At 49.1% G+C, this 9,521-nt stretch overlaps 1 protein-coding gene across 6 annotated transcripts in view; it reads right to left on the bottom strand.

Moving 5' to 3' along the window:
- The window catches only part of PKNOX2 (PBX/knotted 1 homeobox 2), a 257,241-nt gene that overhangs the window by 94,489 nt on the left and 153,231 nt on the right, over positions 1–9,521 (bottom strand). For 5 of the 6 annotated variants that reach the window (XM_012658147.1, XM_012658151.1, XM_012658152.1 and 2 more), the window contains one exon: positions 1,621–1,728. The gene's annotated coding sequence lies outside the window, so the exon portion shown is untranslated. Of the gene's footprint in view, positions 1–912; positions 986–1,620; positions 1,729–9,521 lie in introns of all 6 variants that reach the window. The other variant, XM_012658148.1, reaches the window with a different exon arrangement.

Raw genomic sequence — 9,521 nt, 5'->3', positions numbered from 1 at the left:
GTCAACTGTATTTAGTCCCCAGAACAGACCATCCCGTCACTCACTTGGCAAGACAGTTCAGTGGTCAGTGTGTGTGTTTGTGTGTGTGCACCTCATGGGAGCTGGGGGGAGGCAAAGGTCAGGGTGATATTTGAGGTTGCCTCTAGCTCATCCATGAAACCTTGTATTCTACAAAGACACAGTCCACAGCAGGAGGTAGCAGTTGGTCAACCCGTTTGCCCGTATCCTACCATGCAGGTGATGGCAGGGCCACCTCCATCCCCCAAGGCCCAGGTTGGCCTTTTTGGACTCCAGCATCCACAGCCTCAGCCCGGAGAGAAACAGGACTCTACCAGGGAACTCTCAGTTCTGCTTCCAGTCCCAGAGAAAGTCACCGGACTTGCGCAACCACACACTTCACACTGGGTCAGCAGGTAAGGGACACTGTCCTTTTTTTTCTTTTTTAACCTTCTCCTCATCTTCTTCAAGCCCTCCCCACAGCCACTGTGCACAGTGAACTCCCTTCAACATCACTGGCACGCAGGCTGCGAATGTGGTTCAAGACTGTCAACCTGTGTTCCCAGTGGCATCATCCAACCTACCGTTGGTGAAGACTAGACACTCTTCCCACCACTTCGCCTCAAGGAGAGCCGCCCACCGTCGATACTGCTAAAACACAGATCCCCAGACAGGAAGCGGGACAGTCCGTCCTTCTCGGACACGTGGCCCCTGTGAATATCCACGGCTGTGCCAACCACCGTGTGGGGAGTGGGGCCCCGCAAGGAGCGTTTGCCTTCGCAGTGAACTCTCTCTCCCTCTCCCTCTCTCCAGGGAAACAAGCTTTCGTGAGGGATTTGGCAATGATTACTGCTCCCAAAGGGGAGGCTGATGAACGTAAGGTCACAGTGGCCCTAAGACATCAGGGAAACTTACAAAATCCTGGGCAGAGTCCTTTGGAGTTGGGGCCCAAGCTCACCATAACAGATCCAGCCCTTATCCTGGCATACTGGAAAGAAAAAAGGCTTGTTTGGGATAACTGGATTTCTAATTCCCTGCCTATATTGATACTTACATCTGGGAGATCATGAAGTTACTTAAGGGGATGAAAAAAAACACTATCTGATAAGAGGATTAAATGAGATTCTCTTTTCAAAATGCTTCATACCTTCTGAAGAACTATTTCTCAGAGGTCATCAAAAACAATTGGGGCGCACACTCCTGAGTCTTGAGCCTGACTCCCAGGATCAGAATCTCTGGTCGTGGGGTCTGGGAACTGCCTCTCTAACGCCCCGCCCCCCTCGGTCATTCTTAGATGCCAACGCCTGCTCCAGAGAGTTGTGCAAACGTTAGGATCATCGTGGATGTAAGCAATGCCTCATCCATCTGTATCAACAGTAAGTTATTGTTCACGGAATACGCAAACAAAAAGAGAGGCATACAGGGAAAAGGCCTGGCCCCATCCTCAAGGACTAAGGAGGTGAACAGAAAGACATGAAAAAAAAATACAATGTTTTCCTTTCTAAGGTTGTCTATGCCCAGTGTCAGCTCATGTTCTGAGCTGGTTCTAGAGGCTTTCAGGAGAAAAGCTAATCTGCCTGGGGGGTGTAACCGTGTGTTAAAGGACAGAAAACCATTTCTTACTGTTCAGGTGATCCCTGCGGCCTCTGGGATGGTCCTCAGGAGACCCACTCCCCTCTTCTCACTTCCAGCTGGGCCAGAAATTCTTCCTGTCAGCTAGAGCCAAAGCACCTGCAAAACAGGGCAGAGCAGCTCTCAGCAGGGACGGCAGGGGGCTCAAGGGCTGTGGAGAAGGGGATTCCTGGGCTCTGCATACCCTCCCCCTTCTCCTCCAGGGCTGCAGTCCCCAACCCCTTGGGCCATGGCCTGTTGGGGACTGGGCTGCAGAGCTCTGCCACCCTTTCCCTCCAGTCCGTGGAAAAATTGTCTTCCATGAAAGTTAGGAATGGGGGGGGCCTCACAGCAGGAGGTGAGCACGGGTGGGCCGGCATATTTCCAGCTGTTTCCCATCGCTCACATCACCGTCTGAGCTCTGTCTCCTGCCTGGTCCGTGGAAAAATGGTCTTCCATGAAACAGGTCCCTGGTGCCAAAAGGTTGGGACTGCTGCCCTAGGGCGTGTTCTGTTCTATAAGGGATATATTCTATGTCCTCTGCAGACATTTCTGCCATATCTACTTTCAGCTGTCCTCACTGTGGTTGCTGAGGCCCACAGAGCCATCGAAGAGCCCAAATCCTTGTGCCCTGTTGTTGCCTGTCTGGTTTCCTGACACCAGGTGTATCTGTGGCCCTCTCCCCAAGTGCGGGCAGCTGTCTGTGAGTGATTTCTGGGTGCTGGGAAGACCACGGCTGACAGCTTGTTTTAAGATCATGGCAAACTCAGAGGAAGGGGTAGCATGGTAGCTTTCTCAGGTGTGCAGACAAGTTTCAGATCCACGTGGTGGCAGGCTTTGGCTGGGGGTCTGGAGAGACACCCATAGAGTACGAGAGGGTGGGGAAGGTGTCTGAGGGCAGCAGGGAGGAAGACTCCGGAGGGGAATGAACCAAAAGCAGCAATTAGCAGTGAAGGATAACTGTGGCCTAAAGGGGGCTTTGGATGCACAACTTATTTATTTTTAGACTAAAATGAATTAATTTTGCTTCTCAGTATTTGAAATGGACCAGGGTGTCAGCAAATGGAGGTTGGGTGGTCAGCACTGTCACAAGGTTTGGCCGGACACTTCTCAAACAGTCCCATCAATTTCTTCGTGAGGATGAGCTGCTAATTTGACTCCCAGGAGGCTGCGCTTGGAGCCGGGACTGCAGGGGCGGGGTAGGGGTCTGCCCAGAATCCTGGGCTGCACTGTCAGGCAGCACCGGGGAGCACCGCCAGTCCAGAGCGTCAGCCCTGCACCAGAGGCAAATGCATCTTTAACGTTAACAGCTCCTTCCTAGTTAACACCATCTTAGTCTCCCTGTAAAAACACATTTGCACCTCAGTAAAGAATGTAATTAACTAGTGACATGACAACAGGAGGAGCTAAACAGCGGCCCAGGCTGGGAGCTGCAGCAGGGAGATGGAAATGTTTCGTCTGCCCCAACAACAAGACTTTCCCACCTCTTTTCCAGGGTGTGTGTGTATTTGTGTGTGCGCACGCGCGCAAGTGTGTGAGCCCACGCATGTGTGTATGCACTGCTGGGAGGTGACAGTGGCAGGGACACAGCATCTGGGATCCTGACGGAGGTTTGAATTCCTGGTTGCAGGAGAGGGGAAGCCAGGTGTGCTGGGAGGATGGATGAACTGAGAGAAGCTCCAAGAGTAGGCAGGGTGGTTCATGAATTTCCATTAACAAAAGCTCTCTGGATTGAAACAAAATCCCCCTCCCTTCTCCACATCTCAGACTCCTCCCAAGAGGAAATAAGGGATATGGAGACATTCAAAGCAGCAAGAGCCTCAGGCAGCCACTCAGAGGAGCCCAAGGATCCGAACCACTAGGGAGCATCCAAGAGATCTGAACCAACTAGGCAGCACTGAATTACTCCTATCTCACTCCCTGAACCCTACTCCTCCTCCATGTGACCTTGTCTGTGAGCTCTGTGACCAGTCCCAGTTCTCTGGTCATGTCTGATTCCTCCCTCCTGCGAGTTTCACTTCTCCATTACTATCCCACTTCTCATCCCTCTCCAGTCAGGGCTGAAGATCATCTTCCCTCCTTTCCATTCCCAGTGGTGCAATCTAGAGAGGACCCTTCTCCCTGGCCATGTCCCTCCTCACTGGCAGCCCCCAGCACATCTGTACACTGCTGCTTCCAGACTGAGCTTCCCAGGCAGGTGACTTCATCCACATTCCTCAATGACCTAAGTCCATGCCAGGCACTGCCCTTGTGGGGCTTACAGCTGTGTCATCACCTACTCCAGAATTTTCAATGACCCCTTGCTCATAGAAGACACTCAGCAAATGCATGCTGGGTGCGTTATACCAAGTACAGCCTACAGAGTGCCCGAACTTGGCCTCCGACTGCGTTTCTAGGCTCATCTTGCACCCTGCACCAGAGGCTCTCCATCCTCCATCCACACACAACACTTCCTGTTCTCCAAACCTGTCCCCCACTTCCCTCCCTTCCCAACTCTACATTTCTATCTATCAAGATCTTAACCATTCTTCAATGTTCACTCAAACATTCTGGCTGCTACCTCTACAACCAGAGTAATTTTTCCTCCTCTGTGCTTCCAAGTAACATGCTATTTGTCATTCTCTGAAAGCTCTTGTCACATTCTGTCTCATGCTACGGTTATCTTGGGTATCTGTCACCTCTTTCCAAACTGTAAGCTCCTCATGCACACAAACTTTATCTTATATCTGTATAATTTTTCAGTTTGCAAAGTACTTTCATGTATAATATCTTCTTTAACTCTTACAGTAACCTTTACGAGTAGGTATTTTAATATAATAATTTAGTTACCTTTACAAAATAACAAATGTTTATTGTAGAAAATAGATAAATTTAAGAGGAAAAAAGTTAAGTTGTAATCCTACAATACATAGATAAACCACAGTTAATATTTGGAGTAAAACATTTTTTCTAAAAACAGTATCATACTATGCATTTACTATTCAGTAAACAGCTTTTTATATTTAACAACATATCATAAACACCTCTGCATATAGAGGAAATATATATTATAGTTTTAGTGACTATATGGCATTCCATTTATGGATGTACTATAATTACTAAGATAAATTTTTAACATTTGTTGTTTAGATTATTTCCAGTTTTTGCTCTTATAAACAAATAGTGACTATTCTTCCACAGAACTTTTGCTGCAGACTCGATCATATTCTTCGGATAATTTTCTAGATGAGGAATTGCCAAGTTCAAAGATATGTTCATGTTAAGGAACTTTTACAAATTACTTGCAGGAAGGTCACACCCACTTACATCCTATCAGCAGCATATGAGAGATGCCTTTTTCCTTGCCAGGTAGTCATTCTCTTTTTATAGACGTGAATAACGAGGCTTGGAGAAGTCAAGCACAGGGTTTGCCTAAGAAAACAACCAGCAAGTGGTATGTCTTCTGATTCCAGACATTTTGTTCTCCCAAGCTCCCTGCTTCTCTTTGGTCTTGTATTCCCTACTGATCCAAAGAGAAGGCTTGCAGTAGTAGTAAGTGCTAAATCAATGCTGGACTCCCCGACGGAGAAGGCAGAGGTGGGTGTGCCCTGACTGGGGGTGTGGGCCATTCCTGGGAGCTTTGCTAACATCAGTCTGAGCAGACTTGGCAGATGAGAGATCTGTTCTTGGGTAGCTTTTTAAGATTCCTTCCCTCCCTCTTCTGGGCAGGTGCAAATTGCTTTAATTTATCCCCCCATGTATTAAGAATCTACCATGTTCTGTGCCTGAGCATCAAAGCATCAAAGATGAATCGAACTCTCTCTCTCTCACCCCCTCCCTCCCTGTCTTCAAGGTGCTCACAGTCTAGTGGGGAAGACAGAAGGTAAAGAAATAATTACAACCTGCAATGTGTATGTGATGCTGCTTCTGACTGTAGCCTCAGGGTCCCCTCCTCTGCCAAAGCCCACAGTGACAGGAGCAGGGGACAGGGCTTGGGTCAGTGTTGGGAAAGGCAGGAAGCCCTGGCTGCCTGGTGTGTCCTTCACCCTCTGCCTCTCTCTCATCGTGTCCTTCTGGCACTGAGGGGCCAGGGCTCCCTCTGATGTCCCGCTGCAGCCACATGCTGCTTGTCTTGCTGCTCTAGCTGAGTCTCTGCCCACGGCGGCTCCAAGACGGCATCGAGGAGCTGGAATTCCTCCAAGGGGAATCACAGCAGTATTAGGGGAGAGAAGCCGACCCCGCTCCCCACTCAGGGATTAATAAAATACACTTTTGAGGGAGGAAGGACAGAGGTGACACCGGCATGCCCCACACAGGACTGCTTCAGGGCTACAATATACATAGATTTCTCCTGTCCCAGAACTGACAACTACCTAGTTCCACTTGTTTCCCAACAGCCTGGAGAAAGCTTTAAGGCAGAAATAGCCTGTAATCTCCTTTCTGTCGCTGCCAGCTATTCCGCTGAGCGTGAGGGGGACCACTCGCATGACAGAAAGCCGGGCTGGCAGGGAGGAGGAGACCCCCGATGGCTGCGGCCACCCTCCCAGCCCCCAGCCCACCTCTGTGAGCCACTGGCCCCCGACACTCGTGCCACGCACACATCTCTAGATCTCAGGTAGAGAGACCCCACCACACACAGAAGCCTTTCCCTTTGAAAGGCTAACAGGCAGCCAGGCAGGCAGGGCCAGGCTGCGGAGGCAGACAGACACACAGAGAGATGGACGGATGGAAAGACATGGGCCTGCATGACTTGATGGCCCAGATTTGTCAGGGGACAAGGAAGGGAGCCCTTCCTTGCCCATCCAGGTCAATTCTACCGGGGCCCTCTGATGGGGTTGGGCAGTCTTCCCCACACAACACTTCTGCCTGTTTTGCCAACTTGCGCTTGGGCTGTTTGCAGATGAGTAGGATAATGATGAAGACTGAGCCTCCAGGTCTCTGGCCAGAGGCTCAAACCAAATGCCTGTCCCCTGTCCACTTTGGGGAATTCACCCTACTCTGGTAACTATCCCAGGAGCAAAACCGCCAAGGTCTTTGTTCTGATTGGTCCAAGAGCCTCGAAAGAGTCTATTCTCCCTCTGGAGAGAGCCCACCAGTGGCCTGTTCTTCCGTAAGTGCAGTGATGAAGAGCAGTTTGCCTCTAAGGACCCTCCAGCGGCTCCTCAACAGTGGGCGTCTGTGAGCATTTAGGCTCTTGCCACCTCCCTACTGGGGCGGAGGAGCTGAGGAGAACGGGCCGCCAGTACCAGCTCTGCCACAGCCTCGCTCTGGGCTGGTGGATGAAATCGGCCACCAATTGATCTTCATCACTGTCGGTTATAAACAAGAGTCTGGACCTGACAGTGTGACATTCTCTCATTGCGTTCTCTGACAACTCTTGATCAGCTATTGAACACAATTGTCATCCCAAGGAAAGCCTCAAATTGCACCAAAGCAATGAGGCTGATCCCAAAGAGACCAGATTTCAATCCTCTAGGAAGAGAGGGTCTCTTTGGAAGCTAGAATAATTTACAGACTTGTTTATGCTGTTTCTCCCCTGCTCAGAAGTCTATAATGGCTTGCCAGGGCCTAAGAAAACAAAATCCAGATCTCTCAGCCTCCATTCTTGTCCTTCATAATCAGCCTGACCCTCTCTTCCTTAATCCCCTGCCACTTTCAAATCTGAACCTTTTCTCCAGCGAAGCCAGGCTGCCACTGTCTCACAACCAAGCACACACCATGTCTGAGCTCTCTGTCCCTTCTTGCTCAGGCTATCATGCTTCTCTTCCCTTCTGCTATCCAGGTCCAATCCAACCTGCAAAGACCAGCTCAAATCAGCCTCTTGCACCCCGCACCCTGGGATTGGCCCTTAATCTTACTCTATTTTGTAACCCTCTGCTTTTTGTGTTCATCTTGATCTCCTCAGTGGCATCATAAACTTTCGTGGGCAAGACGTGTGTCTTACATTTCTCTTCTTCCTTCCATACACACCCAGGGTAGTACTGTGCCTATGTAGATAATCAAAAGTATTGTTCCTGTCATGGGAAGAGGAGCTGCTACTAGAAAATATCAAATCAGATCGATGCTGAAGCAGTTGAGTTGAGAGTTTGCCTATTTAGTTATCATTATTATTCATTGCCGAAGGCATTACAATTCTCTGTATTTCGATGTGTCTTGGAATTGAGAGCTTTTGACTAAACTGTATGTTGTTTCACATGCTTCCTGCACTAGTATTAAGTGAACGTGGGAGAGATAATACAATAGAGTGGAAAAGACCTTGAAGTCAGACATATTTGGATTCATATCTTAGGTTTCCTTCTTCCTAGTTGTGTGACCTATATAAGTCTCAGTTTTCCTATGTCTATAAAATGGGGATGATAATACCCACCCCACAGATGCTCCTTAGGAATTTACGGTATTGCACACACACACTGTGTGCTTAGCAGATTATGTAGGGCTGAGCAATGACAGAGACTAAGCCTTTAATAAATGGCGACTATTGTCACTAACGATAATGACAGGAATAATAGCTTGTTCAGATCTTATTTAGCAAAATTCTGCTCATCCTTTAAGACAGCTCTGGAAGGTTTTCTCTCAAGGCCGTCCTACCCCATACAGGGTTAATCATTCCCTCCTTTCTACCCCCCCTAATAACCGGGACCATATCTCCAAGATAAAGCCTAAAGCTCTTAGCTGTGAACTCCAGGTGTTATCACTGGATTACTGTTATCTACTCCTACTTGTGTCCCTCCCACTAAGCTCTAAGCTTCCAGAGAGCAGGGACTCTACATCCCTCACTTGGTGCTTCGGGCTCTGGCCTGGCATCAGGCAGCGTGTGTTCATCACATGAGGAGAGAGTGGACAAGCAGGGATGCCAAAAGCAGTCAAGGACCTGGGCAGAGTTTGACCAGGTGCACATTTTCTGTCTGGAGAAAGGGGCTTGAGGGAGAGATTGGTGCTTGCAAATCCATAATAGAAAGCAAACGTCCACTTTAACTCGCTAAGACCAGCCCATGGCTTTAAAGAAGTCCCTTAACTTGCCCAGAAGGGTTTTCTTTCTTGGAGAAACCATCAGCCCCACCAGAAGAAGAGTTTGACGCTGAAAATCTCTGCAAGGCCCTGCCTGTCTCTACCCCGCCTTACGGAGCTTGGCTCAGTCCCCTTCTCACACTCCTCCCCTCCCACCCTTTCCCGGTGGTCAGACCCTGCAGCCTCTGAGCCCCCAACTTCCTCCCCCAGCCAGGCTGCTTGTGACCCTGGTACCCAGGCAGCCTTCCCAGCACCAAGAGCTCTCTCCATAAGCAGGCGAAGGTAAGTGCATCTTAGTACAATCTAACCTTTTATTTTGCCGCCATCCCAGGTGGAGTGAGCTCTGTTTCCCTCCTCTCCACCTCCACTGCCACGCCTCAGCTCAGCGGAGTCTCCTGGCGTGGCCTGCTCCATCCTCCGCGGGCTGCCGCAAGGACTGCCCGAGCAGCTTAGAGCATCCCGTGCACAGGTCTCTTCACACTTACCCGCCAAATTGGTATTGTCTGTGTGCCAGTCTGTCTACCCCACTAGATCACATAATCCTGAGTGGAATCTCAAGCCTACAGAGCTCTGCAAAGCCTAATATATATTTGTATTTTGTGCATATTAGGTGTTCAACAAATACTTGTTGGATGAAAGAGTGAATAAATATATATATTCCACAGAGGATAACACATCACATGCCTATCTCCTTTACAAAGAAGTATTAAATATATTGTCCAATTTATTATTTAAACTTTGCAACAACGCTATAAAATAGGTATTATTAGTCCCATTTCTACAAAGGGAAAGCTGAGGTTATAAAAGTTAAGTGACTTGCGCAAAGACGCAAAGCTAGTTAAGGGGTGAAGTGAAAGAGCAGAGTCCAAGGGTGTTATTGCGGCCTCCCCGGCACAACTCCTTGGCACCTGCCTGCCTGCCCACCT

The sequence above is a fragment of the Propithecus coquereli genome, unplaced genomic scaffold (assembly GCF_000956105.1).
Source record: "Propithecus coquereli isolate 6110/MARCELLA unplaced genomic scaffold, Pcoq_1.0 Scaffold575, whole genome shotgun sequence".
Taxonomy (NCBI): domain Eukaryota; kingdom Metazoa; phylum Chordata; class Mammalia; order Primates; family Indriidae; genus Propithecus; species Propithecus coquereli.
The sequence above is the reverse complement of the archived record's forward strand: the minus strand, read 5'-3'. Positions and strand labels throughout refer to the sequence as shown.